The sequence below is a fragment of the Saccopteryx leptura genome, chromosome 8 (genome assembly GCF_036850995.1).
Source record: "Saccopteryx leptura isolate mSacLep1 chromosome 8, mSacLep1_pri_phased_curated, whole genome shotgun sequence".
In the NCBI taxonomy this organism is placed as follows: Eukaryota; Metazoa; Chordata; class Mammalia; order Chiroptera; family Emballonuridae; genus Saccopteryx; species Saccopteryx leptura.
In genome coordinates, this window is record NC_089510.1 from 69,271,342 (window position 1) to 69,297,739 (window position 26,398).

The window sequence follows — 26,398 nt, forward strand, 5'->3', positions numbered from 1 at the left end:
AATACTCAGAAATCAGAGGCATTTTTATACACCAACAATGAACAGTCAGAAAGAGAAATTAAGGAAACAATCCCCTTCACAATTACAACCAAAAAAATAAAGTACCTAGGAGTAAACTTAACCAAGGAGACTAAAGACTTGTACTTGGAAAATTACAAAGCATTGATAAAAGAAATCAAGGAAGATACAAACAAGTGGAGGCATATACCCTGCTCATGGTTAGGAAGAATAAACATCATTAAAATATCTATTTTACCCTGGAAACAACCAAAAAGCCCTTCAATAGAAGACTGGATAAAGAAGATGTGGCACATATACACTATGGAATACTACTCAGCCATAAGAAACGATGACATCAGATCATTTACAGCAAAATGGTGGGATCTTGATAACATTATAAGGAGTGAAATAAGTAAATCAGAAAAAAACAAGAACTACATGATTCCATACATTGGTGGAACATAAAAATGAGACTAAGAGACATGGACAAGAGTGTGGTGGTTACCAGGGGTGGGCGGAGGGAGGACAGGGGGAGAGTTAGGGGGAGGGGGAGGGGCACAGAGAACTAGATAGAGGGTGGCGAAGGACAATCTGACTTTGGGCGAGGGGTATGCAACATAATTTAATGACAAAATAACCTAGACATGTTTTCTTTGAATATATGTACCCTGATTTATTAATGTCATCCCATTACCATTAATAAAAATTTATTTAAAAAAAAAAATATCTATTTTACCCAAAGCAATCTATAAATTCAATGCAATACCAATTAAAATACCAATGACATACTTCAAAGATATAGATCACATATTCCAAAAATTTATATGGAACCAAAAGAGAACATGAATAGCCTCAGCAATCTTAAAAAAGAAGAATCAAGTGGGAGGTATCACACTTCCAGATATCAAGTTATACTACAAGGCCATTGTACTCAAAACAGCCTGGTACTGGCATAAGAACAGGCATATAGATCAATGGAACAGAACTGAGAACCCAGAAATAAACCCACAGCTCTATGGACAATTGATATTTGACAAAGGAGGTAAGGAAATACAATGGAGTAAAGACAGCCTCTTTAACAAATGGTGTTGGGAAAACTGGACAGCTACCTGCAAAAAAATGAAACTAGATCACCAGCTTACACCACTCACAAAAATAAACTCAAAATGGATAAAAGACTTAAATGTAGGCCGTGAAACCATAAGCATCTTAGAAGAAAAAACATAGGCAGTAGCTCTCTGACATCTCTCGCAGCAATATATTTGCTGATTTATCTCCACAGGGAAGTGAAATAAAAGACAGGATAAACAAATCGGACTATATCAAACTAAAAAGCTTTTGCACAACTAAAGACAATAAGAACAGAATAAAAAGACAAACTACACAATGAGAGAACATATTTGACAATACGTCTGATAAGGGGTTAATAACCAAAATTTATAAAGAACTTGTAAATCTCAACACCAGGAAGACAAACAATCCAATCCAAAAATGGGCTAAAGAGTTGAATAGACACTTCTCCAAAGAGGACATACAGATGGCCAATAGGCATATGAAAAAATGCTCAACATCACTAATCATTAGAGAAATGCAAATTAAAACCACAATGAGATATCACCTCACACCAGTCAGAATGGCGCTCATCAACAAAACAACATAGAATAAGTGCTGGCAAGGATGTGGAGAAAAGGGAACCCTCCTGCACTGCTGGTGGGAATGCAGATTAGTGCAGTCACTGTAGAAAACAGTATGGAGATTCCTCAAAACACTGAAAATCGAACTGCCTTTTGACCCAGCTATCCCACTTTTAGGAATATACCCCAAGGACACCATAGAACGGCTCCAAAAGGAGAAATGCACCCCCATGTTTGTGGCAGCATTGTTCACAATAGCAAAGATCTGGAAACAGCCAAAGTGTCCATCAGAGGACGAGTGGATTAAAAAGCTCTGGTACATATATACTATGAAATACTACTCAGCCATAAGAAATGATGACATCGGATCATTTACAATAACATGGATGGACCTTGATAACATTATACGGAGTGAAATAAGTAAATCAGAAAAAAACTAAGAACTATATGAATCCATTCATAGAAGGGACATAAAAATGAGACTCAGAGACATGAACAAGAATGTGATGGCAACAGTGGTGGGCGGTGGGGGAGGGGGGAGGGGGCGAAGAAGGAGAGAGGGGTTGGGGGAGGGGAGGGGCACAAAGAAAACCAGATAGAAGGTGACAGAAGACAATTTAACTTTGGGGGAGGGGTACACAGCACAATCAAATGTCAAAATAATCTAGAGATGTTTTCTTTCAACATATGTACCTTGATTTATCAATGTCACTGCATTAAATTTAATAAATAAATTTAAAAAAATAGAAGAAAAAAAATAAGCTTTTTTTTTTTTTTTTGCATTTTTCTGAAGCTGGAAACAGGGAGAGACAGTCAGACAGACTCCCGCATGCGCCCAACCAGGATCCACCCGGCACGCCCACCAGGGGGCGACGCTCTGCCCACCAGGGGGCGATGCTCTGCCCATCCTGGGCGTCGCCATGTTGCGACCAGAGCCACTCTAGCGCCTGAGGCAGAGGCCACAGAGCCATCCCCAGCGCCCGGGCCATTTTTGCTCCAATGGAGCCTTGGCTGCGGGAGGGGAAGAGAGAGACAGAGAGGAAGGCGCGGCAGAGGGGTGGAGAAGCAAATGGGCGCTTCTCCTGTGTGCCCTGGCCGGGAATCGAACCCGGGTCTTCCGCACGCTAGGCCGACGCTCTACCGCTGAGCCAACCGGCCAGGGCAAAAATAAGCTCTTTAAATGATCACCATAGAAGTTCCAACATCCAAATAATAAGAAATCTACAACCTGGCCCTGGCCGGTTGGCTCAGCGGTAGAGCGTCGGCCTAGCGTGTGGGGGACCGGGGTTTGATTCCCGGCCAAGGCACATAGGAGAGGCGTCCATTTGCTTCTCCACCCCCCCCCCCCTCTTTCCTCTCTGTCTCTCTCTTCCCCTCCCGCAGCCAAGGCTCCATTGGAGCAAAGATGGCCTGGGCGCTGGGGATGGCTCCTTGGCCTCTGCCCCAGGCGCTAGAGTGGCTCTGGTTGTGGCAGAGTGATGCCCCGGAGGGGCAGAGCATCGCCCCCTGGTGGGCAGAGCGTCGCCCCTGGTGGGCGTGCCGGGTGGATCCCGGTCGGGCACATGCGGGAGTCTGTCTGACTGTCTCTCCCCGTTTCTAGCTGCAGAAAAATACAAAAAAAAAAAAAAAAGAAATCTACAACCTGACCAGGCGGTGGCGCAGTGCATAGATGTCAGACTGGGACGAGGAGGACACAGGTTGAAAACCCCGAGGTCGCCAGCTTGAGTGTGGGCTCATCTGATTTGAGCAAGGCTCACCAGCTTGAGCTGAACATTGCTGGCGTGTGCAATGGGTCACTCGGTCTGCTGAAGGCCCGTGGTCAAGGCACATATGAGAAAGCAATCAGTGAATAACTAAGGAGCCTCAATGAAGAATTGATGCTTCTCATCTCTCTCCTTTCCTGTCTATCTGTCCCTCTCTCTGCCTCACTGTCACGAAAGAAAGAAAGAAAGAAAGAAAGAAAGAAAGAAAGAAAGAAAGAAAGAAAGAAAGAAAGAAAGAAAGAAAGAAAGAAAGAAGGAAAGAAGGAAGGAAGGAAGGAAGGAAGGAAGGAAGGAAGGAAGGAAGGAAGGAAGGAAGGAAAGAAAGAAAGAAAGAAAGAAAGAAAGAAAGAAAGAAAGAAAGAAAGAAAGAAAGAAAGAAAGAAAGAAAGAAATCTACAAAGAGGAACAAAGAGGATAAAGGGAAAAAAGTATCAAAGAAATAATTCAAGAAAAACTTCTAAAAGAAAGGATATAAGTTTCTAAAGTAAGAGGGTCTCCACATTCTCAGTCCAATTTTCTAAAAATTTACCAAAGTATATAATCATTAACTATCAGATTAACAGGGATAAAAGAAAATCTAAAATTTTTCAGGAAAAAAAAAATGTCCAGTATGTAGGATCTAAAATCAAAATAGCAATTGACTTCTAAACAGTAACCCCAGAAGTTAAAAGATAATAGAGCAGTGTTTTCAAATTCTTAGAAAATATTATTATTATTATTATTATTTTCATTTTTCTGAAGCTGGAAACAGGGAGAGACAGTCAGACAGACTCCCGCATGCGCCCGACCGGGATCCACCCGGCACGCCCACCAGGGGCGACGCTCTGCCCACCAGGGGGCGATGCTCTGCCCATCCTGGGCGTCACCATGTTGCGACCAGAGCCACTCCAGCGCCTGAGGCAGAGGCCACAGAGCCATGCCCAGCGCCCGGGCCATCTTTGCTCCAGTGGAGCCTCGGCTGCGGGAGGGGAAGAGAGAGACAGAGAGGAAAGCGCGGCGGAGGGGTGGAGAAGCAAATGGGCGCTTCTCCTGTGTGCCCTGGCCGGGAATCGAACCCGGGTCCTCCGCACGCTAGGCCGACGGAAAATATTATTTTTGACCCAGAATTACATGTACAGCCTAACCATCATTCAAGTGTGATGGTAAAATAGACATTTTTATAGAGGGGAACCTCTCTTGAAGAATGTGCCTATGTCTTATGCACCCTTGATCAGGAAGCCACTGGAGAATATACTCCATCAAAGTGCAGGAATAAACCAAGAAAGAGGAAAACATGAGGTCCAGGATGTAGGCAAAGGGAATCCCCAGGGTGATAAGAGAGTGGATGTCCCAGGGAGACAGCTCTATAGCAGGCCTACCATGCATCCAGCCTGGACCGAAACAGGAAGACAGATGGTCTTAAGAGGAGTTGTCTCCTCAAAAAAAGATAAAATTAGTAGAATATACTGAATGTTCAGACATATTAAGAGATGAGTTACTTACAAGAATAGGAATCTAAACAAAAAGACCATTATCACCAAGGAAAACAAAAACATATATGAGAATGAAATGTAATCATATTACAAAGTTTAGCTGCAAACAGTTCATATGGTAATACTAATATGAGCACTAAGTAACTAAAAGTATGATGCAATTACCTCTAAAGGGAAGAAGTGGAGAATTTGGGAGGAAAAAAATCATCCTCCATAATAGAAAATCAATACATAATATCTAAAATTTAAAAAAAGAAAAATATAAACAAAGTATAAAGAAATACAGAAACAAATAACAGCAACAAAATACTATCTGCAGAGAGTTGGAAGTGTTTGCCCTTAAGGGTTGGGAACTGAGATGGGTAAGATGGAACAGGGGGATGCAACTTTTTATTTAAATTATATTAATTTTTGTTGTATGACAGATCACTCCGAACTAATCAGTTTAAAATAACATTTTTATCTCACAGAGTTTCTATGAGTCAGAAATTCCTGAGTTTAGTTAGGTGGTTCTGGCTCAGAACCTCTCCAGGAGATTGCTGTCAAGATTCTGGCTAGGGTTGTAATCATCTGAAAGCTTGACTGAGACTGGAGGACCCCCTTCCAAAGTGATCCACCAATAAACATGGCAATTCGTTCTGGTTGTTCACATGAGGTTGCAGCTCCTTGTCACACAGACTTCTCCTTGGAGCCGCTTGAGTATCCTAACCACATGGTGATTGCCTTCCCCAGAGTGAGTAAACCTGGAGAAAATCAGGTGGATGCTGCAATGCCTTTCATCATTTAACCTCAGATATCACACACCATTATGTTCTACAGTGTCCTATTGGTTACACGACTCAGTCCTTTTCAGTTTGGGAATATACAACACAAGGGCATGACAACCAGGAAGCAGGGATCATTGGGGGCAAACCACAGAGCCTTAGAGAATTCAGTGACTTTTTAAAATATGTGTGTTGTGGACCGTTAATGGCAAAAAGCCATTATAGATTCGAGGCTTGGCAGGGGGCTAAGTTCTCCCCCCTCCATCTCCATATTTGGCTTTGATGCTGAGTATTTGCACCCATTCCACTTCCTTCCTTGGGTTGCAGGAAGCAATATACATGCCCTTCCTCTGACTCTTTGTTTGTTTCAGATGTTTGTAAATTTCACTAATGTATCCTGTTTTTGCCTTGGGAGAGTTCCTGTCTTAGCCTTTGATGTGCAACTTTGTATCAGGGTCCTTGATTTGCATAGGTCTATATAATAAAGCGAACTGGGGCTGTGAGGCACTCAGATACTGCCAGGCAGTTTGAAGAGTCCTCCGGGTCCCATCGGTTTTGTTTTGACAAGTGTGTTTCCTCAATTCCGCACCGTTATTTGGAGCCGCGCTGGTCTGCAGCAAGTGGCGCCTGAACAGAAGACTTGAGTATGAGTACGAGGAAACTAAAACTGAAGGAAGGTGATGGAACTCCCCAAAGTGAAGTGTGCACAGTGAGTAAAGAAAGTTTTGGGGGAAAGTGTAGTTGGGAGTAAAAGATTATGGGACAGATAGGGTCAAAAATAAGGGACCTTTATGTAGAAATGTTTCCGTATGAAGACAAATCGTTGTCTGAAGAGTATCAGGGTGAGCTGGAAACAGAGGGATGTGAAAATGAGGATAACTTGGAGTCTGAGGATGACAGGGGGGATGAAAAATCCGTGGCTATGGCTGCCTTAGCCGCGGGGCCTCCGCTGCCCTCAGCTCCTTCCTACATTCAACCCTCTGCTCCTCCGTTCCCTAATCAGGCTGATTACCAGGCTCAAAATGTAGGGAAACAATAAATGATGGCTTTACTCATTTTCCTGTTGTAGAAAGACAGGATGATACAGGGAGACTAGTGCGAGAACATGAACCTGTGCCTTTTAAAACTCTGAAAGAGCTTAAACTTGCTTGTGTTCAGTATGGGCCTACTGCCCCTTTTTCACTTGGTTTATTAGATTCTATTAGGGCAAAGGCTCTTCCCCCAAATGACTGGAAGGTGATTGCTTGTGCTTGTCTCTCCGGTGGTAATTATTTGCTGTGGAAGTTGGACTTTCATGAAGGGGCTGTTGAGGTAGGAGAAAAATCTCAGCATAGTCAACCTGAGCCACCGGTTACAGCAACTATAGAATTTGAGAATGGATAGGAGATTCAGGTATTAGGAAAGTTACAGCTTTTCCTGTCATGGTCTGATTTTCTTTAATGTTTTGGCTACAATCTTCTGAGCTATAATTTTGTTTCTTTCTTGTTCTTTGCCTGGAGGTTGAGGCAGGGGACCTGTGTTGGATCTGACTATAGGAAATATCCCAGCAGCTGCCGAGAGCAAATTTTCTCGGGGAGATTTTGTTTAGTCACATCCTTCAGTCCCTCTGTCAGAAAATGCCCTGACTAATATCAGGCAGGCATTTTTCTAATCTGGATGTGCTCTGAAATCCCGGGTTTCTCTCTGGTTTGTCTGGTTCGTCTAATTCTTGTCTCTGTTTAGTCTTTGTTTAATGTTGTCAAAATGTGTCTGTTTTTAAGGCCTGAATTAAGTTTGTTTTTGCATGCAAAAATTGGAAATGCTGGCTCTAATATTTAGAAAAAATAAAATGTTTTTAGAACTTGTAAGGAGCACTCATTTAAATTTAAATAGAATAGAATGTAGATCCTTAAGACTTACTGATTTGGTTAGTGCATTGTGAGGTGTGTTCAGAGTTAGGAGCCAAATAGCAACTTAAGTATTAGGAAACTCCTGCAAATCCTCTTTGTCATGTTCTTTTTACTTTAAATTTTTTGAATACTGATGGACAGGGTCATTCAGCAGCAGAGAGACTCTGGAACCCTGCAAGGAAAGCCTTCCCTGAAGTGCAATGGAGGGACCCGCTCACAGGAATCTGGCAAGGGCCAGACCCTGTTCTCTTATGGGGCCGAGGATATGTGTGTGTTTTTCCTAGGTCTGCTGAAGCTCCTCAGTGGATCCCTGAATGACTGGTGAGACACCATGATTCTAGATGAGAGACTCACTTCACAAGAGCAATTGTATGAGGCTTATTTTACTACGCTCTCTTCCCTTTCTCAATTATTATTACCTAATTTTTTTTCATGTTTTAGATCATTTTATTTCTTTCCTGCTCCATTACCTGAAAAGAAGGCGAAAGGAGGGCCTGATTTGGGTGTTGCTGAACAGAAATCTCATACGGCTGTCTTGAGATTTTTCAAGAGAGATCTCTGTTTAGTATATATCCTTATTACGTTCTTATTAAGGTAGCCCTACTTAAGATCAAGCAGGCCATAGTTTAATCTCTAAAACCCCGGGTTTCACTCTTGATTTGTGTGATTGTATGTGAAGTCTTTGTATAATGTCTAAGTGTTTTTGTTTATAAGGCCTGAATTAAGTCCTTACATGAAAAGTAATGATGATAATAGTTTTGGAAGTGCCAGCTCTAGTATTGAAAACAAAATGGGGATAATTTCATTTCCCTACATAAATATAATTTTGTTTGAAATAAATAAAGCGCGCTCATTTTGGATCCAAAAGAGTTGCTGGTTTGGCCAGGCTGCTCCAGGCCACAAGTGGAAGGCTTGGGGCAGCATAAATTTACATAATAAAAGTGTAAAGATTTTTTTTTTTACTATAGGAGAATAATGAAGATCACACTGGGATTTTTCAGTTTTGATATGTACTATTTAAGGTGCCTATTAATTAATATTAAGGGGGTGTTTTGATAAGTGTGGGAATGTTGCTTGAAGGTACATTTACTCTATTTTTGTTAAAAGTTAACAAAGTCAAGAATTTCTTGCAATATTTGAAGTCAAAATATTGTAAAGTGTGCTTAACATTTGCTTGAAGATTCAATTGTAAATAATAAGAAAGGGGGGGGGAGTCATGTCCTGGAGCTCCTGCAGGTCTACCCTGTTACGCTTTTTACTTCAAACAGTTTCTTTTGAATGCTGATGTACAAGAGATGCCAAATTTTTTGTCCTGCAAACTACTACCCCTTTTTATTTTATTTGATTCCAGCTAATAACACTGTTTTGTTCTTTTCTGAATAGCTCCAGATATATAGGCAGATAGGGACTCTCAAGCCCCTCAGCGAGATCTTCTGAGCATGGCTTTTAAGGTACCAGAGGCCAAAAAAGCCCAAAGGAGATCAGATAAAATACTAGCTCTTGGCATACGCCCTCAGAGGCTCCAACGCTCCAACTGGAACTTCATCAGGGCCCTGCTTTAATAGTGGGAAGGATGGTCATTTGAGCCAAAGCCTGCCAGGCTTACATGCCTTTGCTCTGAGGAAGAAGGGACACACTGGAAGGTAGACTTCTCCCTCACTCCTCTAAGGGAGGGTTCAGTCTCTTCCAGCCCTGCTCCAGCCACCTGTGACCTAACCTTGCCCAGAATACTGGGATTTGCCACTGAAGGCTAAAAGGTGCCCAGGGCCATTGGCCCCTTCTACGACACTGTGGATGAGCCTGGGGTATTTCTTCCAAGTAGCCGGTAGACTGGTCTCATTTACACAGGGGCCATTTAACTATGTCTTGCCTGAATATTCAAGTTTTTTATTCTTCCCTAGAAGATCTCTGTTGTGGGTATTGATAGTCCTGTTTTCTGCTGCTTTGATTAATATATAGTCTTTCCTTTATTCCTCCTGCCTTAATGCCCCACTCATATTTTAGGCTAGGACCTACTCCTAATTCAGAGCTCCTTTTTTCCTTTTTTGCCAACTTACAAATTTACCTCTGCCACCCAGCTTAGTGTATCCCAAGGTTCTCCTCACCACCCCATGGCTGTAAAACTCTAGTATAGGACCCCTGGGTTCATCTTTCCAGTTTAAAGAAAACGGAAGCTCCGTCTTCATGCGTGCTGCAGATGGCTTTTCCAGTCTACCTGGGTCATTGACAGCTAGAAGCAGCGGTCATTGGGACTTTGACGCTAACTGCAGAGTGTGGAAGTGTGACAGCAATTCCAGTGCCATGTGGACTTCTCCTGAATGTGGACTTTTCCTGGACTCCTGCTCCTGTGACAGTTTTTGTTGGACTGAACTGGGGTTGGGTTGCATTTGCAGAGATTTGGAATGGTGTTGGTGCCAACTTGGACTTGGTGAACACTTTAAGGACATTACTCTTTTATAGATTCTTGTTGTATTATTAGCTTAAAGAGTTTGCTTAAAGGCTTTAATCACTGTGATGTATTAGTATACTTGTTTTGGGTATCTGTTAGCATTGGCTATACTAATTTTGTGTTTGTTCTGTATTTTTTCCGTCTGCCTCCAAATTAGAAAATCAGATGAGTGCAAATCTCAGCACACAAATTAAAAAGAAAAGGGGGATGTGTTGTGGACTGTTAATGACAAAAAGCCATTATAGATTCGAGGCTTCGCAGGGGGCTAAGTTCTACCCCCTCCATCTCCATATTTGGCTTTGATGCTGAGTATTTGCACCCATTCCACTTCCTTCCTTGGGTTGCAGGAAGCAATATACATGCCCTTCCTCTGACTCTTTGTTTATTTCAGATGTTTGTAAATTTCACTAATGTATCCTGTTTTTGCCTTGGGAGAGTTCCTGTCTTAGCCTTTGATGTGCAACTTTGTATCAGGGTCCTTGATTTGCATAGGTCTATATAATAAAGCGAAATGGGGCTGTGAGGCACTCAGATACTGCCAGGCAGTTTGAAGAGTCCTCCGGGTCCCATCGGTTTTGTTTTGACAAGTGTGTTTCCTCAATTCCTCACCGTTATTTGGAGCCGCGCTGGTCCGTGGCATATGTGTATGTATATCTTTATTAAAAATGATAACTTTCTAAAAACCTTTTGTTTCTAGTCAGTGCTCCTTTAGATTTATCAACATAATTTTATCAATTTCTGTGCTTAACATTGTTTATTATATCTTTTCCTTTCTTTGGGGGTTTATTTTTCTCCTTGAAGCACATCCTATAAAAATTCTTTCAATAAAGGTTTTTACTTTATATGTATGGAAGTGTCCCTTATTGCCTTTCATTTCAACTGAAAGTTAGCTGGGTATAAGAGTCCAGTTGGCACTTAGAAAATACTACTCCATTATCTCTGACCTCAGTTATTGTGGAGGGCAGAAGTTCCTTTGTACTGAGTCTTTTCTCTCAGGCCTATTGTAAGGTCTATTTTTCTTTGCTTTTGATTTCCGGTAATTTCCCCAAGAATATTTTTCTGCTACTATTTCTTGATATATCATTTCACTGTGCTTTCCATTTATTTTTCTTCTTCCAAAGTTCCTATTGGATATACATTGTCCTTTATACATGCCATTCTTCATGTCTCATAAGTGCTTCTATATTTTTTAATTTTTGTCTCTGTTTACTGTATTAGTGCTAATTCCTAAGTGATGCTTTCTCACTAATTGTCTCTTATGTCTACAGTTCATTTTGTCTACTGGTTTTTTAATTATCAAGGTTTTCACTCCCAATATCTAGTTCTTTTTATATCTACTGGTTCTCACTTTATTTTTATCTGCTCTCATTCATCTCTTAATAATTTTCAATGAATATTAAGCCTTCCTTTGCCGTGTTAGGCATACAAAATATAATTATTAACTCTTTATAAGACTTTCACAAAATTGACCTTGACAACATTATACGGAGTGAAATAAGTAAATCAGAAAAAAAAAAAAAACTAAGATGAATCCATACATAGAAGGGACATAAAAATGAGACTCAGAGACATGAACAAGAATGTGATGGCAACAGGGGCGGGAGGTTGGGGGAGGAGGGAGGGGGTGAAGAATGGAGAGAGGGGTTAGGGGAGGGGAGGGGCACAAAGAAAACCAGATAGAAGGTGACAGAAGACAATTTAACTTTGGGGGAGGGGTATACAGCACAATCAAATGTCAAAATAATCTAGAGATATTTTCTCTCAACATATGTACCCTGATTTATCAATGTCACTGCATTAAATTTAATAAAAAAAAAAAAAGACTTTCACAAAATTAATTTAATCTGGAATGAAGTCATATTTCAAATGTTGATTCTGTTGACTGCTTTTCTTACCGTAATGTACTTTTCATATATTTTGGTTTATAATCTCACAATAAGTTGAAGAATTTTTAAATTTTGTTTTTACATTTATTTCTCACTCTTTCTCTAAATGTCCTGGTACCCCAGGCCCAGTTGAAAACCAGGTCTTATAATAGCGTTTCAGGGCTCCTGCTCTGTTGTGGTATGAAGACATCACAGATCCAGGCATGTAGCCAGAGGGTGGCTTGGCTCTGCTCCTAGTCAAGAATCTGTCTTCATCTTCCCACATTTCAAGCCCCAGGCTGTATATGGACAACTAGCTTTTTCTTTTCTTGCTTCTTTTCATAAGCAGAGGGAACCTCAACCCACCCTAGGCTTTAAGGAGCCAGGCTCTTGTCTGTGTCTTACATGGAGCACTTTAGCGCATAGATCCTTTACCAGGATCTTTACCTCTGGCAGCTCTAGCTGCTTCTAGACCCTGAAGCCACCCCACCCTCAACCCCACACTTTTTATCTGCTTCTGCTACACAGAGATATCCATCTTGGTTTGAGATCCAACTATGTCCTTTTGTTTGTCGTTTATTATTGCTGTGTATTTAGAAGAAAGGAAATAGGCCACAGCATCAACTCACTATGTCATCTTAGCTGGAAATTGAGAACTGAATTGTGTGGTTACTATACCTATAGAGAAATCCCATGTTTCCTTTTATTTAATGTCAAAGAGAACATATCACTTTACGGAAATTTAGTAGGCTTTTATATATGGTGTTTGCTATGAATACTATTGGAGGACCAGTGGTCCTGATAGAACACATTTCTTCCTCAGGATAAAATAGGTAAGAGTCCAAGTACTCCTCAATCACTCGTACACCCACCACACACACACACACACACACCAGAAAGTTAGTTGTTCTTTGAAAGAGAATATTACAAGACGCAGATGAGTCCTTATCAGCCTCCACTCTTTTCTCCTCTAGGCCTGAAGATAACAGGGAGTGGCCCTGTGCCAGTGAAGGAGAACCTCCCTCTAGTGGCCACAAGGAGAAGCTGCAGTGACCACAGCCATGGAAATGCCCACAGAAGTTAAGGTTTTACACACACATCCAATCCCCACCTACCTCAGACCAGTGAAAACGGCACAGAAAGCCTGAAGGTCTCACTTACACAGGCCCCAGGGTGGAGTTCTCTCTACTGTCTCCCCTGCTGTGCCAGAATGTAGCCCATCCTACTCGGACCTGTTCTGTGAAGGCTGCCACTCCTGCCTCACCCTTCTAAGCATCAGAACCTTTACTCTAAGAGCCACTTGATCCAAAGAGCTCTTTGAATGGGTTCCTTATCTCAAACATCCAGATTGCCCCATGAAGGCTACACTGAGGATTGTGGAATATTAGTCTGCAGAACCCAGAACTTGGGTTTGGGGATTAGATAGACCTGGGTGGCATCACAGCTCTGTCACTCACTAGCTGTGTGCCTCTGGGCAAGTTACTTAACCTCTCTGTGTCTCTGTTTCTCCATCAGTAAAATAAGAATACTATTGCACATACTTTATGAGAATAGAACCAGATAATAAAATAACTCCTTTTCTCCTCTATATGTGGCCCCTGTTTTGGTAGTGCCTAAGCTCTTACAGTCCCTTCCTATCCCATTCCTAGAACCTGAAGTCTTTAATCGTCCTCCTCTGAGCCTTGGGTAGCAGGGATGGGGGGTTATTTTTAGGAGAAGCCAAACCCAGGTGGACTCCACACTGCAGAGGCCCCATACCAAGGCCAAAGTCCTCCTGCGTAAAGCTGACCCTGAGTATCACCAACTCACAAACATACCCTCTGGCTCCCGGTGCCGGGTGGCTCCTGTTTAACTGTTTCCCATCCGGTGGCTGCAGGCCATACTCTCAAAAGACACACACAGAATTCTGGGGCCTGAGCCAAGGGCACCATTCAAGCACAGCCAAGCTGGGCATCAGCTGTCAGTCAGTCAGTTGTTAGGTGCCTTCCCTGTGTTTGGCACTGGGGTTCTCAGGGGAAAGAGAGGGTCCCTGCCCTCGGGGCATTCACAGCGGTGGGGAGACAGACATGCAGACCCTCATGGCCTGACTGTTATAACTGTTTTAAAGAGAGTTGCAGCAAACAGTAGGAGCATAGGTTAGGGTCAGTCTGTGGTACTCAAGGATCGCTGTCCAGAAGAGAGCCCTCTGCTTGGGCACTTGAATGTGGGATAAGAATTTGCCAAAAACAATTTTATCAATTTGTTCAACACATTTTTATTCAATACTTACCATCCTCACCTATTCTGTGCACTGTTCTATGCACCAAGGATCCAATGATGATAAAGAGAAAACAACCCCTGACATTCAGATTTGGGCCTGGCACCCGCAGCCAAGTGGTAGCATTCTCCTGTTGAATATAAACAATTTCACAGAACATCAACATTAGACAAGGCCATTTTGTCGCCATGATGGGGCTAGGCAAAAACATTCAAACCCTGAAAGTCTCTTCTGACACCCTTATACTGTGAAGCCCACAGCTCCCTATGGTGGGTGTTCTCCTTCACTGCAACGAGCAATAAACCCCTCGCTCCACTGCAGGTGGGTTCCTGGTGGTCTCTGAGTAGAGGGCATTGACAGCCATAACCAGGAAGTAAGACTGGAGCAGAAGCAATGAGATGAGGAGAAAGCCAGGCAGAAGAAATAGCCAACGCAAAGTCTCGGAGGCGAAAATATGACTGGCATGTTTGAAAAAAAGCAAGTAAGCCAAGCTAGCTGGAATAGAAGAGTCAGAATAGGTATTCCAGGACGGAGGGAGTGACTGTGCAAAACTGTGTCCAAGAGAGAACGCCACCACCTAGCAAGTACGGGTGGTTCCATGTGGCTGACTGAACGTTAATGTGTTTGTTTGGGGAGAAAGGGACAAATACAAAGGAAAGACACAACAAAGAGCTTTCTTTTTTTTTTTTTTCAGAGATTCTTAACAAAATCACTCTAGGTCCTAATGCTCTGTTGGAGCCACTCATGATGGCATTTTAAAAAATATGGTAAGAGAGTAAATAGAGCAATACATTCTAACAAATAGATCAGTAAGGTCTACCAAACGCAACTTTACTTGTTCATTACAATTCCTTCGTGTTGTCACTAAGGAAAAAGAGAAAATAGATGCCAACCCCCCACCTTTTGGGTGATCCTGACACTGTGGCTGTGTCTCCTTAATCCATCTGGGGAAAGCCTGTCCCTTCAGTGTAAGTCTAATAGGATAACGTAGGCCAAATATTTGTGTGGTCCAATGTGATTTCATAGTGGGGGAGATTGAACAAGTTTTATCACCAGCAGTAATTTATGTCCCGGAAAGAATACAAAGAAAGAGTCTGACTTCTCATTGCTGGCAACATAAAGCGGAAATTCCCTGCAGCTGCTCAGGACTACAGCTGCAGGTGTGAACACACACATACACACACACACACATATGCACCACTACACCATCATTGCACACCAACCTCTATCAGATCAGGGCTCAGGCCACTCAGCAATTAAAGTTTCCCAGAGAAAGAGGGACAAAAGTGATGCAGGTGATAGCCAAGCACTGTTTCAGCATTGGCATTTAATAGAAAACAAAGTAAACTTTTGTGTCCTGTTTCATTAAAATTAATAGAATATAGTACAGTCTGGTCCAGGAGAGGCATAAACTCTAATTTAGGACAAAGCCTTAAAATACCATGCATAGATTTCTATTTTCTATCTTGTGGCCAGTAGGGAGCCATGGAAGTATTTTGAAGAGAAGGGAAACGTAACCAAATTTAAATAATAGAAAGAGCCTGACAGGCGGTGGCGCAGTGGATAGAGTGTCAGACTGAGATGCGGAGGACCCAGGTTCGAGGCCCACAGGTCGCCAGCTTGAGTGCGAGCTCATCTGGTTTGAGCAAAAAGCTCACCAGCTTGGACCCAAGGTCGCTGGCTCGAGCAAGGGGTTACTCAGTCTGCTGAAGGCCCCTGGTCAAGGCACATATGAGAAAGCAATCAATGAACAACTAAGGTTTCGCAACGAAAAACTGATGATTGGTGCTTCTCATCTCTCTCTCCATTCCTGTGTGTCTGTTCCTATCTATCCCTCTCTCTGACTCTCTCTCTGTCTCTGTAAAAAAAAGAAAATTAAATAATAGATCACTCTGGTAGCTTAATAGAGGTAGCTTGGGCCAACGCATTCATTCCCACTTCCTCAAAACCCCCCCCCCTTTTTTTTAATTAAAAATCCACAGGGAAAAGAGAATAGGAGAGCTGTCAATAGCAACATTTTGGAAGCTGGAAAGCAACTAGAGTCTAGTGGTAACTAATGTAGCAGAACTAGGGAAGTTCAATCTTGAGCAGCAGGACAAGTAAAGAAACAAAATCCAATGGTTCAGGGATTGGTGGCACCAGGTACTTCTGAAAGTGGAGCTTGGGGAGAAATGTTGGTGATGGTGGAGCCAAAAACAGGAGGATTGAGGATCCTGCCCACCCGTTCCATCTCTCGTTCTCACAGACACTGGAGGTGGTTTTCCTCTGAACCGCCATGTCAGGCAGAGGGATCCAACGCAGTTACATGCTGAATGCTGAGCTGTGGCCCACCCCCAGCATCCTCCCCCATCTGCTCCCAACACTGGCAGGCAGGTTCCTAAGCCCCAGCCAGGACACGGGAAGAACCACCCTCAGAAATCCGACTAGCCCAAGAAGAAATCCCTAAAGATTCTGATAGCCACACTCCTGTGAAGCAGCCTCGCCCAGCCCAGCCCAGCCCACCCTACCTCCATGCTTGAAGCAGACTGGCTGGACCTGGTGAGCCACAGGGGTGGTCAAGGAAGAGAGGAACCCATACAGCACTTTGGCCTCGGTGGCCCTGGTCCCTGAAAAGACTCCCCGTGCCTTCTCACCAGTCTCTTCCTCCCGACTTGTGACCTCTTCCTACCCACTCCAGGTCTCTTATGTCACTGAACAACTCTTACGTACATGAGGCCAGGCGGGCACACAGGCACCGGGTGCGGGCCTTGAGTCCCAGGGGACGACATGTAGCTGCTCACCAGGGGGAGGGGGAGGCACCCCGGGTTTCTCAAGTACTGCCCAGGGCAGGACCACCCCAAAGGCATGCAGGCTCTTGTGGAGACCTTGTCCATAAAAATAATTTAATTTTATAGCTATTACCAAAATTCAGGCCAGAGCTTTGAATTTGTCCTGTGTCCTGAGTGACTCAAAGTCATATGATCCCACATGAGCTATACTGATTGGAAAGGTACTTACACAGTTGTTTATTGTCCAGTCAGAGCACCTGAAGGCTCTTCTTAGTGTACCAGCACCGGGTCCAGAAGCCATCTCTTCTCTATGTTCATGTTCACGGTCATCTTCATGTTCATGGGCAAAGCTGTCGTTCCTGACTAGCTTCATAAATCTCACTGCAGCACGGCTGTTATTACTCATGATGCTATGGCTGTTCAGAAACGGTTTACATTAAAACAATATAGACCTTCTTGTCTCTGCAGTTCCCTAACACCACTTATTTAACGCTGGTTCCATCACTGCTCGTGACACTGCAAAACCCATAGTGCAGCCATGAGCACTGGCTTCCCGTGACTCCCTCACAGGTTGCAATGGTGCTCCTTTGGTAATGACCACAAATGCAAGTCTGAGTATGCAAAATGTGTGTGTGTGTGTGCGCATGCGCGCACCCGCACGCGTGCAATTATTTATTTTCCGATCATGTTAAATTTACCCTTGGGGGCCCTAGCCAGAAGTCACGGGTTCAGCCTCCTGTCAGAGCATGTAATTAGAGATACACAGCTAGATGGAACAACTAAGTAAAACAATGAGTTGATGCTTCTCTATCTCCCTCCTTTTCTCCTCTCCGTCTCTCTCCTCTTCTTATCTCTCTCTCTCTCAAATTGATGGGGAAACATTTTTTTTTTTTTTAGTTAAAAGAAAATCTATCCTTGGGAATTTTATGGCATAAACACAGACAGCGCAACCTCCAACCATAACTCCTCTAGAATTTTTTAGGCCAAACTCACTGAATTCTTAGAATGTGATCTCTTTCCCTGTTGACCACACCCCTGCTTTCCAGTCAGAGCACCTAAAGGCTCTCCCTAATGTACCAGCACCGTCTGTCCAGCCCAGGACACAGAAAGAAAAGGTGAGGGAGCCCGTGGCCAGGGTGAGAAAGAACATTCTAGTTCACGTTCATCGTAACCATCACATCAAGTAAAGACATCCATAGGGAAAGCCCATTGCTGTTGAGCTGGTGTCAAAAGCCATTGGAGGAGATAGGTGACAACCAGAAGGCTTCCTGGGGTGACCACCCTAGTGCCATTGGCGAGGTGGGGAGGGTGCACGGGGAGCCCTTGCTGGAGCCCACCACCCTCGGGTGCTGCAGCTCCGAGGCAGCGCTGCAGTCGGAGCACCGCCGGGGAAAACTGAGGCATGGCCACACGTGTAGTCAAGCCCAAGAGCCATTGTTAGCCCAGAGCCTTGAATTTGTGTGACTCAAGGTTATTTTGTGACTCCTGAGTGACTCAAAGTTATATGATCCCACAAAAAAAAAAAAAATACTGTGCTGGCTGCAAGAGCAAGCCACTTAGCAGGCTGCCCTTGGGAAGTGGGGCTCGTACATGGATGACAGCTTTGGTGTGAGTTCTGGAGTTCCTCAGGGCATGTGGTGCACCCACTCTGGGAACAGAGGGTCAGAGACATCACAGCGGAGAGTGAGGGTCCTGGTCCTGGCTTGGGAACTCTGCTAGGAGGGCAGCCCTGACTGATCTTAGTCATCAGAGTGGGTTTACAAAATTTTGAAGAACAGGCTTCTGGAGACCATGACCCATACAGGCCTCGTGCAGGCTCAGGGCCCTAGCCCAGCAGGTGCTGCCCACCCAGCCCAGACACCCAGGGGCAGGGAGGTGAGAGCATCTTGAGGAAGGCACTGGGTCCTTTGAGGCCCAGCCCGGGGCAGAGACCTGCTTACCCGCCTCTAAGGCAGTATCAGCCCAAGGAGACAGCTCACCTCCAAGATGCCCTCTCAGCCCTGAGCTTGGGGGCCCTGGATTCTCCTGGTACAGATATACATGTATACGATAGTCAAGGTCTTCCTCCCCAGGCTGCCTGGCCTGTCTGCCCACCTCATCCCCTCAGCTCCTGGTCCTTCTCTAGCCCCACTGTGAACCCACACTCCTTCCTTGTGACTTCCCACCCCAGGGTCCCAAGGCCTTCTTTCCACTTGCAACATCTAAAGCTTAGGGATCCTCAAGGCTCAGCCCAAATGCCGCCTCCTCTGTGAGGTCTCTTCCACTGCCCCAGCTGGGGAGGGGGTGTCTGTCCCAGATCTCTACTAGCCTCACCTGTTCTCTTCATCACTCCCTGCTCAGAGTCACGGGGACTTTATGTATATGTCGGATCTCTCCAGCTAGACAGTCAGTGCCCAGAAGGCCAGGTCTCTACGGGGCAGACCCATGGTTAGAGTGGAGAGTGGGATAGGAGCCCAGGAAAAGAGCAAAAGGGCCTGGAGAAAGAGACAGGAGGAAGGGAGCCATACTGAAAGACAGGTTCTGGCATCTGTAGATGAGAAAAACCAAGATATTGAGGGCATCAGTACCACTGCTGCCCATACAAAAATGGACCCATCACATAAGGACACTCTGGCTCCTAGAAAACACCTCTTGGATGCCTGCCTGGCTCACAATGGTCCTCGCTGCCTGTGAATTCCCGTGCCTGCCTACTTACCCACACCCCCAAAGAGCTGGTTCCCAGGCAGCCGCATGTTCCTGTGTGACTCTATTCTCTGGACACAGTCCCTCTCCGCGGATTTGGGGTTCAAACACAACCAGAAAGTCTCTGAGCATGGCTAGGACTGAGTCTCTATGTATCCCGGGCTGTGGGCACCCCACTCTGCCCTTGGAAAAGCAGCAAAGACCCGTATCTTAAAAAGGAAACTGAGAAGATGAGCCAAGATCAGGGGTACTGGCCAGGTCTCATTTAGAAACAAGTGACAGGCCCTGGCCGGTTGGCTCAGTGGTAGAGCGTCGGCCTGGCGTGCAGAGGTCCCGGGTTCGATTCTCAGCCAGGGCACACAGGAGAAGCGCCCATTTGCTTCTCCACCCCTCCCCCTCTCCTTCCTCTCTGTCTCTCTCTTCCCCTCCCGCAGCGAGGCTCCATTGGAGCAGGGATGGCCCCGGGCGCTGGGCATGGCTCCTTGGCCTCTGCCCCAGGCGCTGGAGTGGCTCTGGTCGTGACAGAGTGACACCCCAGAGGGGCAGAGCATCGCCCCTTGGTGGGCAGAGCATCGCCCCTGGTGGGCGTGCTGTGTGGATCCCGGTCGGGCGCATGCGGGAGTCTGTCTGACTGTCTCTCCCCGTTTCCAGCTTCAGAAAAATACAAAAAGAAAAGAAGAAAAAAAAATAGAAACAAGTGACAGAAACCCAGATCCAACCAGATGAAGCAATAGGGGACAGCTCTGGCTCACCAACTGCTAAGCAAAATACTGCTTTGCTTCAGGTGCAGCTGTGTCCATGTGGCAGAGCTTTGTCCCTTTCTCTACCTCTTAAGTCTACTTGGATCTAGTTCTTTCTCATCATAGATGTAAAGGCCTTTAGAAGTGCCAGGGAAATGAGAATTCTTTCCCTCAAGTTCACAGGTCTGCTCCCAAAGACTCTAACTGACACTGCGTGGACCACATGCCAGCCACAAGCTGAAGAATGCTGATGGACGCCCTCCCTGGGCATGTCTACCTGTATCTGGGGGTGGAGGTGGGCTGGGGGAGGAATCCCCAAAGGCCCTAGAGGAAGGGGTCCAGCTGAGCAAGCATGGTGAAAAGCTAAACATCCACTGACCTCAGTCCTGTTCAGAGCAGTGGGAACAGCACCTGGCCCCGCACAGCCTCAGGAGGGCAAGCACTGGGGTTCTGCAGACCCCTCCATCCTCCAAATACAGGTTTTCCTTTTTGGTTCATCTTATTGGAGATGATTTTTGTTACGTGTGACCAGAAGTGCACGACAATCCCAATTATGTGTGTCTATAACAGCACGGGCAAAAGACTAGACAGTTTTATGAAAATCTTAACAGTAGTTATTTCTGGATATTGAGAGTATAGTGATTTGGTTTTCTTCTTTATATGCCTATTGAAGTTTTTCCAGATTACATTTATTTTGCCTTTATAATACAAATACTAAATATTTGATACAGCAAAAATTGTAAAGAAAACAATGGATATTTTTCAGCAAGAATCCTGACACTTGGGGATCAGGACTATTAACATTTTGGCTTCTTTTTTTTTTTTTAACTGATTAAATTTTTTCTTCTTATTAGTATTAATTTTAATGGGGTGACATTGATAAATCAGGGTACATATGTTCAGAGAAAACATCTCCAGGTCATTTTGACATTTGATTATGTTGCATACCCCTCACCCAAAGTCAACTTGTCTTCCATCACCTTCTATCTGGTTTTCTTTGTGCCCCCCCTCTCCTTCCTCCCTCCCTCGTAACCATCACACTCTTGTCCATGTCTCTGAGTCTCATTTTTATATCCCACCTATGTATGGAATCATATAGTTCTTAGTTTTTTCTGACTTACTTATTTCACTCAGTATAATATTATCAAGGTCCATCATCATGTTGTTTAAATGATAACATTTTGACTTCTTATCTTACACACACACACACACACACACACACACACACACACACACACTGAGGCCTGTGGATTTGAGTGACACCACTCTATAGGTACTCTTGTGCTAAGTTGTCAAAAAGTGCTTGGAGACATTAAAAGGAGTGTTTTGTATCCCGTGGAAAATAACTAGAACTCTAATCATATTTGAGCTTCACATTTGTACAGAGAGCCACAATGCATGGTTGGGTGGGTAGTGAAGAGACCCATAACATGAACAGTAACTAGAACCCCAGGAAAGAAATCACCATGAGGTAGGAAGTGGGCCAGACTCAACACTACAGTGTGAAGGTCAGGGGCAGTAGGTAGATCAAGATTCCTGGGAGGTTGCTCCTGATCTCTCCAAAGTGAGCTCCACCTGTAATGCAAAGATCTCAGATCAAAAGGGAGGGGGATGGACATACATCATGGGGAACCTATTCAGCTATGTTATTTTGGAAAATTATTTTTATGTACCATGTTTTCCCCATATGCAAAATGAGGATGAAAGGATAATAATAACACCCTCGTGGTTGTTTGGAGGATCGCGTGTATGCTAACTCTGATCAGAGCGCTCTTCGATTCCTGGCAAACATTCAGGAAATGGTCATGGGAGTAATAGTGAAGGAGGAGGCACGCCTCACCTCAGAAGGCTCAGAGTAAAAAAACAGAGGCCAAGGCAGTGGGATTGCAAACTGGTACAGCCAATGAGGTACCAATCACTTCACATTTATCAGAATGACTATTATCAAAAAGATAAGAAATACCAAGTGTTGACAAGGATGTGGAGAAAAGGGAACTTTTGTACACTGTTGGTGGGATTGCAAATTGGTACGGCCACTATGAAAAACAGTATAGAGTTTCCTCAAAAAATTAAGAGCAGCCTGACCAGGCAGTGGCACAGTGGATAGAGCATCGGACTGGGATGTGGAGGACCCAGGTTCGAGACCCCGAGGTCGCCAGCTTGAGCATGGGCTCATCTGGTTTGAGCAAAAGCTCACCAGCTTGGACCCAAGGTTGCTGGCTCGAGCAAGGGGTTACTCGGTCTACTGAAGACCCATGGTCAAGGCACATATGAGAAAGCAATCAATGAACAACTAAGATCTCGCAACGAAAAACTGATGATTGATGCTTCTCATCTCTCTCCGTTCCTGTCTGTCTGTCCCTGTCTATCCCTCTCTCTGACTCTCTCTCTGTTCCTGTAAAAAAAAAAAATTAGGCGTAGAACTAACATATATCCAGAAATTCTTCTGGGTATTTACCTGAAGAAATAAGAACACTAATTTGAAAGATATATGCATCCCTAAGTCACTGCAGCATTATTTACAATAGCCCTGGTTTCATTACTCAGCTCTGTCTGCCTCTTCTTACCTTTCTCTTCTCCCATCTTCCTCTTTCCCCATGATACTTCTATTTTCTTCCTTCTTCTCAATTCTACCTGCTTTTACCCAATTTGTATCATCAGGTATCATGACTTACAAACGACCAAAGCTTACTCCAGCCATTGTAAGCAAAATAGGAATTGGTAGGAGGAGGAGGAGGAGGAGAAAGTAGGGAAGCTCTTGAGAGCAATAAGAAGAATGTCAAGGTCTCACACGTGACTATTTGTCCACGTGCTGCTGCTGCTGCTGCTGCTGCCGCCACAATAAAATTCACCTGCCACCATCCACAAACCTTTGGTTACATATTCTCAAGATTCAGACTCCGTGAGAGGGTATTTAATTGGTTGAGCATATCTCACCTGCCCACTCCCAGCTGTCCCTTTGGTTTACACAAAGGGCTTTGGTTATGCCCCTTATCAAGACTTCTCTGAGTGGAGAACTCAGAGACAGTGGGTGATCTCTGAACTGGATGATCACCTAACTGGGAGCTGATAGACCAGGAGATTTGATTGGCAGCCTCAAAATGACAACTGATCACTATACTATCATTTCCCCTCAATTTGTATTAAGGTATAATTTACATGCAATAAAATTCACCCTTTTTAATATTCAGTTCTGAGTTTTTGATAAACATCTATAATTATGTAAATACTACTATAATCAAGATATAGAATTGTTCCATCACCCCCCCCAAAAAAAAATTCTCCTGTTCTTCTGTGTAGTCAACCTCTTCCCCAGCCTTAGTCCCTGAAAACCACTGATCTTTTTTCTGCCCATATAATTTTGCCTTTTAGAGCATGCCATATGAGTAGAACCCTATTTTTGAATCTGGCTTCTTTTACTGACCATAATGAATTTGAGATTCACCTACATTGTTGCACATATTAGTGATTCATTATTTTTATTGCCTAGTAGTACTGTCTCATTGAATGAAGTAGCACAGTTTGGTCATCTGTTCACCTTTTAGAAACATTTGGGTGTCCCCAGTTGTTGACAGTTATTAACAAAGCTTCCATAAACATTCGTGTTTAGGGTTTTGTGAAACATAATTTTCTTCTCACTAGGTAAGTACTTCGTGGTGGAACTGCTCAATTGTATGGGAAATGTGTTTAACCTTATAAGAAACTACCAACTGTTTTCCAAAGTAGCTATACCATTTTTCACTCCCCTCAGCAATGAATGAGCATTCTAGTTACTCCACATCCTCACCAACATTTGTTTAAAATATCTTTCTGGTTCTTTCCTCACCTCCTCCATAGACTGTCATCACTACAGACCATTCCCGGGCACCAGCTGTGCGTAAGCCCAGTGGTAAGCATAGGGCCCTCTCTTCTCACCCTTTACTTTTCCCTTCTGATCAGAGTGCTGATCTCCCCCAGCCCTACTTGATGAGTTACAGAAACTCTCGGAGGCCAGAAGCTTCATCTCAGAGCTCTAGGCTGGACCAGGTCCTGAGAGGTGCTGGGGTGAGAGAGGGAACATTGCAGCCACTGACCCTTCTCTTGGTTACTTCTCCAGGATACGTCCTGACCCTGCTCCTTCCCATGAAATGGAGCGCCAAGAACTCTAATCCTAAAAAGCCCAGATATTGGATGGTTCGTTCTCAATGTAGATTTCTGTTTAAGAAGTCCAATTTGTGCCTCATGATATGACCCAACAGGAAATACAGAGTCCTCCTCTGAAATATTCTTGTGGAAAATGTGAACTAGAATCTAATCAAGACTCTATATTTGGACCTGGTCAGTTTGCTCAGTGGTTAAGCATCAGCCCAGCATGTGGATGTCCCAGGTTCTATTCCTGGTGAGGGCACACAGGAGAAGCAACCATCTGCTTCTCCACCTCTCTCCTCTCCTTTTTCTCTCTCTCTCTCTTCCCCTCCTACAGCCATAGCTTGATATGTTTGAGCGCATCAGCCCCTGACGCTGAAGATAGCTCCATGGAGCCTCCACCTCAGGTGCTAAAAATAGCTCAGTTGCAAGTATGGCCCCGGACGGCAGAGTATCAGTCCCAGACAGGGGTTTCCAGGTGCATCCCAGTCAGGGTGCATGAGGAAGTCTGTCTCTCTATCTCTCCTCCTCTCACTTGGAAAAAGAAGAGAAAAAAAAAGACCCTATATTTAACTTTCAGTTTATAGGAATATAGGGATGCAGGAACAAATTATATGGCACTATGAGGAGGAAATAAATAAATCTAGAATGTGGATCATTTTGTATAGACAAATAATCCAGTTTTGCCAACAAATCACTGGCATGAAATAAAGCGGGGGGGGGGGGATAAAGCAGAATGAAAAGATTTGAGAAACATAACAGAAACAAAGTATGAACAACCAAAGGCAATTTAAGAGAAATTTCAAAGTTAAACATGTAATTGCCATATGAGCCGGCCATTCCACTCCAGGTACATACCCAAAGAATGGGAGCCAGACTCAGATACTTGGACACCAATGCTCATTATTCATAACCGCCAAAAAGTGGAGACAACCCAAATATCCATCAACTAGTGATAGTCTCATACATGCTACTACACAGATAAACCTTGAAAATATTCTGTGAAGTGAAATAAGCCCAACACAGAAGACAAATATACTGTGATTCCATTTCTACAAGGTGCCTAGAATAAGCGAATTCAAAGAGACTAAAGTATAATAAAGGTTACCAAGGGCTGGGGGAGACTGGGGAGTTAGTTATTGTTTAATCGGTTCAAAGTCTCTGTTTGAGATGATGAAAAAGTTCTGAAAATGGATATTGGTGATTGTTGCACAACATTGTGAATGTATTTAGTGCTGCTGAATTATACACCTAAAAATGGTTAAAATGGTAGCTTTTATGTTATCTATAATTTGCCACAAAAAAAGAACTCTATTTTTTTTATCTTTACTTGCAAAACATTAAAGGAAACCCATAAACACAACCCACAGCAACATGTTAAAACCTCTTTGCTCTCATGGCCTCTTCCCTCTCACCCCGTATTGCTGCTGCACACTTGCCCTCCGGCCCTGGAGCCTTTAGCCCTGCACCCCATCTCTCCCCCCACCTGATTAGGTAGAGTGGCTTAGCCTCACTCCCAGAAAGAAAGAATGCTTCCACTCTGAGCTAGGAAAGGAGGGTGAGGATTAGGCTGGATATGAAAGGCCCTCTTTGACAGTAGAAAGGCTATGGTCATCCCCACAGTAACAATTTCTGTCCCATCACTTAATGAGGCCTCAGCACTCAGTTTCCTCTACCCCAGAATAACCTCACCCTTTCACAGTCACGCGTAGCACTTTCCACCTCCCTAATGAATCTCACACCAATGAAATCTAATTATAGTGATGTCACTCAGTGCCAACTGTAGCCAAGCACGTTATATACCTTTTCTATAGGCCTTATAACAATCATATGGATAACCATCATTCATAATCACCATTTTGCAGGAAACTGAAGCTTGGATATGTCTATGATTTGCTCGGGGCCACACAGCTAAAAAGTGCCAGGCTTGGAATAAAAGAAGATATTTGAAAAAAATTTTTTATAAATTTTTATTAATGTTAATGGGGTG

General features: G+C 44.0%; 1 non-coding gene across 1 annotated transcript; it reads right to left on the reverse strand.

The window, feature by feature from the left end:
- Nucleotides 1-2,721: 2,721 nt before the first annotated feature.
- On the reverse strand, nt 2,722-2,797 carry TRNAA-AGC (transfer RNA alanine (anticodon AGC)). The gene has a single exon. It is a non-coding gene; the product is annotated as a tRNA-Ala (tRNA).
- Between the last annotated feature and the right edge of the window lie 23,601 nt (nt 2,798-26,398).